Source organism: Crocodylus porosus, unplaced genomic scaffold, assembly GCF_001723895.1.
Source record: "Crocodylus porosus isolate Cpor-Errol unplaced genomic scaffold, CroPor_comp1, whole genome shotgun sequence".
Lineage (NCBI taxonomy): Eukaryota > Metazoa > Chordata > Crocodylia > Crocodylidae > Crocodylus > Crocodylus porosus.
In genome coordinates this window covers 45,822,304-45,830,955 of record NW_017728948.1, presented here as the reverse complement: position 1 = coordinate 45,830,955, position 8,652 = coordinate 45,822,304, and the positions used below count along the sequence as shown (strand labels likewise).

The 8,652-nt window shown below is 40.2% G+C and overlaps 1 protein-coding gene across 3 annotated transcripts in view; it reads left to right on the top strand.

Annotated features, from left to right (window-relative positions):
• RBM47 (RNA binding motif protein 47) overlaps window positions 1-8,652 on the top strand; it is a 135,588-nt gene that overhangs the window by 40,304 nt on the left and 86,632 nt on the right. Inside the window, exons 1-2 of one of the 3 annotated variants that reach the window (XM_019553018.1) lie at window positions 993-1,229; window positions 4,549-4,702. The exons of 1 other annotated variant lie outside the window; for it this stretch is intronic. The gene's annotated coding sequence lies outside the window, so the exon portion shown is untranslated. Of the gene's footprint in view, window positions 1-992; window positions 1,230-4,548; window positions 4,703-8,652 lie in introns of those variants that run through there. One more of the 3 variants, XM_019553019.1, reaches the window with a different exon arrangement.

The window sequence follows — 8,652 nt, the reverse complement described above, 5'->3', positions numbered from 1 at the left end:
GTTGGCAGGTTTTGCATTTCTTGTCATGGCATGATCTTGTACAAGTTTCATGTTATTTGGTGAAATGTCCGGAACAAAATATGATACTCTTTCTCCTTTGCCTTTGGGAGGAGGGATTCAAAGACCATTTCTGGAGGTGCAGGTGTAAGAGCCAGGAATGGTGCTGGTTCTGTTGCGGGGTGTAGTTATTGTGGGAGTGGTGGAGATAAGATGGCAGGTTCTACATGTCTTGTCCCTGGCATGGTCTGGATCCATTTGGTGTGTTTTGGGCCATAGGAAGTTGTCTGCTTGGGTTCCCTTGTTTGTGGATTTTAGGGAGCATGTAAAAATCCCTGGGTTGGGTAGTGGGGGATCAATTTCTGTAGTTTTCCTTGTAATTCAGATGGAAATGATTTGATGGTGGTTTTGAGTTTTAAGGTGAAAAGGGGAGTTGCATCTTCCTCTAGGTTTTTATAGGCGGTGTCAGAGTTGTTGGCTTCTTTTATGTGATCTTCATGGTTAAGGATAACTATAGCTCCTTTATTGGCTGGTTTTATTACTACTTGGTAGTTGGATCTTAGAGATTCTATGGCTTTTCACTCTGAGAGGGAGAGATTGTTATAGTGGCATCCTTTCTTTACATGCTTTCCTGTATATTCCATAAAGTATATGCACCTTGGAAAGAGTACAAGAAAAAATGTGGACTAGATAAATAACCTGTTAAAACGAAGCAAAATGCCATTAACATCAGTGGAGCTGTGTTCAATATCACCAGTAGAAAATTTAGCCCTGTATATTCCAGCAAAAGCATAATCCAGCACGCTAAGCCTTGGTAGTGGAAGGTGCTATCTGCTTCCACTCTGTTATGAGATCAGGATCAAGACAGTGCAACCCACAAACGGGGCAGGGCCAGGTGATTCAGTGCATTTCACAGGCAGGTTGAACTGGCATCTGTGGCTAGAATTTAGAGTAGCTCTTTCCCCAGGCAGAACTCTTAGGGGAGCAAGGTAGTGTGATAGCACCGCTGGTCCTGCCTCAGGAGGGAAGCCTCAGCTGGTGCAGCTGTTCTCAGGAGCAATGAGGGATTTGAAGCACCTGTGCTCACAGGAGGGCATGGGGCAGGAGTGAAGGGAAACCCTTTTTCATTTCAAGATGCAACTTCTACAAGAAAGTTGAGTCTTTGCAGATTTCTTCTTGACTGGAAGTGGGATTTGACAAATAACCAGAAGGACCAGTAACCTTATAAATAAGTAAGCCAGATTTCGTATTTATTTATTCCAGTATATATTCTCTTATTTCTGAGGTGTTACTCTGCAGTTACACTGGCATCCATATTCTTGCTTGTAATCCAGTGCTTTGAGGTGTTACAAATTAGTGCAACAGAAATACAGGTGTTGTTATTATTATTATAGTAGTATTCACAATTTTCTTCCTGTATTGCTAAAAGTTTCATAAAGGCAGTGAGTATTTAAAATTTCCCTACAGCCCTGTCCATATGTAACTCTGGTTTTGTAACTGGTAGAGTTTGCTTAAATTTTAGCTTTGAGCTAACTGATTGCCAGTTTAACAAGAGACATTTTATACTTTTGTGAATGGCTAGTGAGGACATTTCCCCCCCCCCCCCCCACAATTGCATGTTCTTTATGATGCATTTGAGAAGAGTATTCTGGAAAAATCTGAAAAATTACTGCCTCAGCATAGGAAAGAATATCTGGAGGCTAAGTACATAGAGCAGTACATTAGCATGTGGTACAATGCATTCCATAATTCCCTATCACACAGAGAACTGGGAGGAGTCTTACTAGCCAAACTGGTTTCACAGGCATAGTTATGATGTCCTGTCTTTCCTGTAGACAATAAAACAGAAAATCCACAACCCATTACAGAAAGACCAGCCATATAGTGTTCAGATGGGGCTGAGAAGTAATAGACCATGTTTAGTGAAAACGTTTTTTTCAGCCATGTTACAGATGGACAAAAATCAGTCATTCTAATAAATCATTACAAAATAATGGTTTGGAACCAATCATTCTAATAAATGGATAAAAAGTCATTAAAATATGTAGTATAGACAGAGCCAGAAAGATGAGACAAATTATAAGCAGAATTTCCATTCCTGATCAATTATGAGACAAGTGAATGCTGGTAAACCATGAAAAAAATAGCTAAGTCTTACGTGCCCCTTGTACTAGGGAATGGAAAGCTTGTGAAGTAAAGTTGCATTCAGTTACTGAGTGGAGTAATAGTTCATTTCTCATTTGCAAATAGCAATAAGCAGCTGATCACAAACAATAAAAATAAGAACTCCACTTTCTGGCTGAAATTGCCTACTTGAGCTCAAAATGAACAAGAACAAATATCAGAATAAACTGATTGGAGAAATAGAAATTATAAAAGGGTGACTACATTAACAGGTAAGTTTATGCATCTAAATAATGACAGGAACTTAGCTTTAATGGTACATGGCTCAGAGACTGTAATTCACTAAGAAAATGGACCAGATACTTGCTACTACGTGGAGATGTATGAAGTGAGCGATAATGGAAATTTCATGATTACTCCAATGTATGCAGCATACCCAATGCAACAAGCATGTCTGGGAAGCTTACATTGAACAGAAACAGTTTGGGTATATGATAGCAAGACAGCAAGTAAGATCAACTGCAGACTAGAAAGACATAGCCTCAAAGACATCGTGACAGTTAACTCAACATTCTTTGAGTAAATAATATGTGGTAAAAGTGCACTTTCCTATAGGTCCCCATCTGGGCTAAATATTCAGTATCTGGATCTGGGACAAGTGAATCTGGGTGCGTCTGTTTGTTGACACCGGGGCGAACAGTCAAGGCTCAAATGGGAGGAAGAATCCTAATACGGATCAATGTGCAGTGTAGATACACTACAAAATTTAGTCAAGACCAAAAACATCCACTTCTTCCCAAATACCTACTTACATTTTAAAACTGAATGTGCTTCATTAAGGTGACTCCACTTCCTCTGTTTACTTGCTGATGGCATTCATGCAGCATTATTCTATCTACACTAGTTCCTGTAAGCAGCAAATTCTGGGCATTCACATTCAAATAACTGCACCAGAAGTGCTGTGCTCAGATGGGATGTCCACTCTTACCACATATTATTTACTGGGGGATAAAGCAGAGAGACAGTTTTTCTAGAATACCTTGGCAGGATCCAGGAACAAAGAGCAAGCTGAAAACCTCTTCCTTCATAACTAGGATTGTGCAAGTGCACTGAAATGGTTTGTGTGAATATGACCAACTAAAGGTACATGTATATTCTGCACCCAACTAATAAATGTACAATGCCTGAAGTTTTTTAGCACTGATACTTCCTTCAGTGCAACCTGAAAGGACATTCTCCAAAAATTCTCAAGTTTGCTTGTTCTGCTGCCTTTCCCTGTGCAGAAGGCCAGCATAAAACATACACATCATTTGAGGTGAATGTGAAGTTCATTCCAAGACCCAAGATACTAAAAAAACAAACAGTAGTTTAATTAAACCCAGATTATAACATTTGGCACATCCAGTCAGGGCACAGAAACCATATCATGTAACTTCTGCAATCAGGATATCTCAGATTTTTGTGTGAAATAATTGCAATTAATTGTTCGTATTCATAGACTTGCAGGGTCTGAAGAGACCTCAAGGATCATATAGGGCAATCATATAGGGTACAGGATTCATTATTCCTAAACCAGTCCAGACAGATCGATCCATATATCTAAAAAAAAAAATCCTTAAGAAACACATACATCTTCCCTTGTATTCACTGTTTCTTAATTGCCAGTGTTCTTGAGCTATATTTGTGAGACACAGTTATCAGTCTTAAACAGAAAAAGCTGATGAATTTAGCTAAGCAGATGTATTGTAAGAAAACTTGGCAGATAGAGGAAGTAGAGGATTTAACTATTGTAATGCTACACATTTTATATGCAGCAATAGCCATGTTAAAAAGGAGTGTTGTCATAGGACTCAGGAGCAAGATAAAGATATTTATCTGAAAGTTTCTTCCCCCTTTAGAGGAACAGGAATGATCTTTAATATTTTAATATGGGAGAGCAGAGGGAAAAACACACTGTGACTAGAAAAAATATTTAAAATAAAAAGATAAAGAAACTGAAAGGGAAAGTTGTCAAGAACTGATGGGAAAGAAGCAACATATCTGAGAGATGACAGAAATAAAAGAATAGTGAGGAAAGAGGTGGTGCAAACATAGAAAATGATGAAAGGGAAGGGAAAGATGATGAGGGCAAGAAAGCAAAGAAAGAAAAGAGGTGGGAGGGTTTGGAAAAAGTAAATGAGCTGAAGAGAGGATATTGGCTAAAACAGAAAAGTTGGGCCACCTGTTCAAATCAGACTATGCAAGCCATTTTATTTGAAGGCATTCATGGATCCACCTGACAAATACCACCACCGCCGCCACCATATTGTTCTGGACAATCCTCAGAAGTGGCAAATGCTATGCCAGGAAGCAGGTACCTCAAGGGATTTCTAGATAGATTTTTGCTGCAAGAAGAATAAGTTGGTAAGACTTTCCATTTATTTGCAGAAATTCAGCTGAGGAAATATGTCACTGATGCCTGTGCTGGATTGTCAATAAGGCCACTACAAATCAGGCAAGAGAAGACTCAGGCTATTTCTGAGCTCCTGCTGGTGGGAATCAAGAGCAGCTCCCTTGCAGTTGGTGAACAGGTGTAAAACTAGTAAGATCAAAACTGTCTTGCTTGTCCACTTTATCATGAGGAGGAAGGAATCTGTACAGAAAATTAAGCAAAATGAAACAATGCAGGTCTTGTATATGCTGTTGATTGAAGAGAAGTTCCAACTGGGAACGCTGGGCTCTGTCAAAATGCATTTCAATATTGCCAGCATCTGTCACTCCAAAATCACAATCTAAGCCTCCAGAAAGCTAAGCCCCCATGAGATTTGGCTTAAAAGAGCAGGAGATTTGGTAAATATATATAGAAATAAATTTGGGATTCCCATATGAGTGTTAGTTGAGTTTTGAGTTTCAAATTTTCAGCTATTCTTGACAAGTACTAGACACTGACTTTTTTTCAAACAAAAAGGAAAAGAAACCTGAGACCCTTAGGTAATCAGATGACTCCAAGAACTGGCAATTTAAGGAAAACTCCAAGTATTATGTCTAATATAGTTATCAATAACAATTGGCAACACTGCTCTGAAAATCCAAAAGGGTGGGTTGTTACTGAAAGCAGGATAGCAAAGGCTAAATTATGCCTCTCCATCCAGGGGTGAAATGTAGGGGAGAACAATTTAAAAAAACCAAAGCACTATCAACACCTTGTAGGTGCCCACCTGACAGCATCTACATATATACTATTATAATATACATATATTTCGGTAGCTACAAGAAGTAGAGGCAGTCATGTTTCTGTGCTGACTACCCCTTTCAGGTCTTGGATTTTTTAATAGGCTGTATCTTTGATAATTCATCACAGCAGCAGCTTAATGTATTAATTAATTATTTTTAATTAATTGACTGATGTTAGTCAAGTTGAATAATGACTAGAAGGCTCTCAGAAATTTTGTGGGAAGCATGTTATAAGAACCTATATTAAAACACAAAACAAAACTAGAGCATAGCTATGTGGACTTTTGTTTGGTTATACAGATTTACATCAGCTAAGAATCTGGCCTATGTAGGCTAAAATAATTTGTCAGTGATTTGAGACTGTGAATTCTAAGTTATTTTGTATGATTAAGCATAATCTAGTGTTTTCTGTTACACCAGAAGTGTGGGGCATTTGACTTATGTTGTCCCCTAGTAGACAGTAACAAATAGGGAGTGGAGACATTTGGGATTCTACAGAACATCTAAAACATTATGAAAGATGTGTAGGTGTTCTATGAAATATAGCACAACAGTTATTGTACAAAAACTGTCTATACTAGATTTTCAAGGAGAGAAAATATCTCCTACCTTCCTTCCTTTACCCAACTGGAATAAAAAGTTCAAAGGTTTCGGATTCTAGAAATAAACTTCAAAACAATGTGAGCTATCCAAGTCAAGTACTCGTATTGTAAACTCTGAGATAGGGAGGTAGTTAGCTGTGTTAACCTGACTTTAGACAGAAGGCAAGGCAGGGTGGCACAATAAGCCGCCTCTACGTGTGCAGGTAAAGGTATGATTGGATCTAATGTGTGAGCCACACAATCACATCTTCTGCTATGCTGTGTGTGCATGGCAGGAGGTGTGATTGTGGGATCGCACATTAGAGCCAATTGTGCCTTATTGCCTGTTCGTGGGTCCCCCTGCACTGGCAAGAAGCAGGTTCCCACAGTTGGGCCCCGCTTTGAGGGGGCTCCCAGCCACCAGGGCCACATGCAGCTGGAACCGAGAGCCCTGTGACTGATGAGGCTCCCACTCCTGGCTGTAATGGATGAGGCTCCCAGTCCCAGCTGTGGGTGAGGTGAAGCAGTTGGAGGTTCTCTCGGTCCCAGCTGTGTGAGGCACAGTGGTGGCCAAGAGCCCCGCATAGTCTGAGGGTTTCACGCATCCCCAAGCCTTGGGGATCATGCTGCGATCCTCAGGATTTGGGGATTTCATGCTGGGCAAGGTGTACCCCTGCAGCTGGGAGTACTGTCAGCTGACAGGGTTCCCAACCGCAGAGGAGATTCTGGTACATTTGAAATTAAAGCTCAATAGCAACCAGTTGTAAAGTTGGTACACTTTTTTGAGGTCTAACTTTATAGCTGGTTGGAACTTTTTATTGTGTGATAGCTACTTTGCACTTGTAGCTGTTTTAAAGTAATTTTACAATACCTGTAATGTGTAGAGGTGGCCATAGAGACTGACTGACTTTTTCTCTTCAAGAAAAGTAGAAGTCATAAAGGTATCCGGTTTCATATCAATAGAGGACAGAGTAGCAGAAAACTGGAATGTCCTCTGTGATGGCCATCCTAGTCTCTGCCCAGGGCATCTGGTCAATAGTGCAGTATAAAATAATAAATTTCATACAAGAGTTTCAAAACTTTTCAGGGAAATAAAAGCTTATATATTCATTTTCCTTTGACCTGTGCTTCACTATTTGTACTAGTGTTTGTCCCCTTCTTACTAGGCCACAAAACTCATACAGAAGTTTCTGTAGTCCGTAGGTTGCAGTAACTCAACCATATAGTCTTATTGCCTGCCTTGCTATAGGCAGGAGCAGCAGCATTTTATTAGTAGACATTCTTTCCCTTGATGCATACTGGATGTGTAAGCTTTATCTACTGATGCATGCAGTTTGAGGGGCTCCCCTAAGTGAGAAGTCTGGACAGGAAGCTTCATCTTCCCTACTCACTGAGTATCAGCTAGGCTAGGAAAGCAGATGCTAATAAGTTGTCAGGTCTCCATGGCTCCGGTTGCAGAAGTTCAAAGAAGCCGCATAACTTCACTGTTATGTGGAGGAACTACAACTGATAAGCTAGTGAAAAGTCTGCCCCTCTGGCAGATTCTTTGAGGCCTAAATGAGTGAGTCCTTACTTACACTTGTCAGGTGCAAGTAACGATATAGGTATTACAATGGACTGGGAATGGAAATGAGGTGAACTAGGGTAGGTGTGGAGACAGCCCATAGCTTGTGGTTAGAAGTAAATACCCTGAGAATAAGGAGCAGGCTCTGAGACTCCACAGCCTTTGAAACATGCAGACCCCCAAAGGCCAGCAGCATCAAAAGCAGTTTGTGAATGGAATGGCTTCCACTTTGCCAATGCTTGTTCTTTGGTATAGACCTGGAATCTTAAAAATGACTCTTCTTTCTGCTCCTCTTCTGTTTTGCATCATCAGCACCAAGGTATAGTGTCACATTTAAGAGATGTGCTTGTTAAAGGAGCTGTAAGCAACAAATCTTAACTTTTTCCCTTCTGCTGTATCATCAGCAAACTGAAAACATCCAAGACATTGCCTAATGCATTAATGAAAATAAAGTCTCAGCAACCATTAATCAATGTTCTGTGTTTTTGCAAAGGATTACTGCAGACTGTGCAGCATAGTCCACAGGCTGACTCATATCCTGGAATTTCACACTAATACACAGTGTTATCCCACAACAGCTTTTATATTCACAAATAAATAAATGTCTAATGCACCTGAATTTTATCTAAAGTACATGTACAGAATTAAAACCATAAGAAAAATAAACTTGCATTGATGACTAACTGCAAGTGAACAGGGAAATCTAATCAAGGACTGTGGATTTTAACATGTCTACTACCTTAGTAGTTGGGTGTCAAATATGCAAGTGAAGAATAGCCACAAATCCAAAGGACCAAATTCTTTTTTGAGTGGGGTGTTCTGACTTGTTCACATCCAGGAATAAAGTTAGTTTTCATTGCTGAGGGAAGGATTATGTGAAGAAATGCCTTGCATTGTATTCTAACGGTATGCTGACACCACTTCCCAGATGTACCCAATGGGGTACACCCAGGTTAGGGGGGAGTGGAACTGCAGAACTGGCAGTGCACTCCACCAACCTAGTGGGGAAGGAGAATTTCTCTGTCATTATTCAGCTCCTCTCTTGGTCACTGTATGGAATAGTGTTTACTGGCTCCAGAGAGAAATGTGTAATCAGCCCTACTCTGATGGAAAGGAGCTTGCTCTATGAGGGTTTTGGACAAGGCTGTGCAGAGCCTCGGATCATGATTAGAT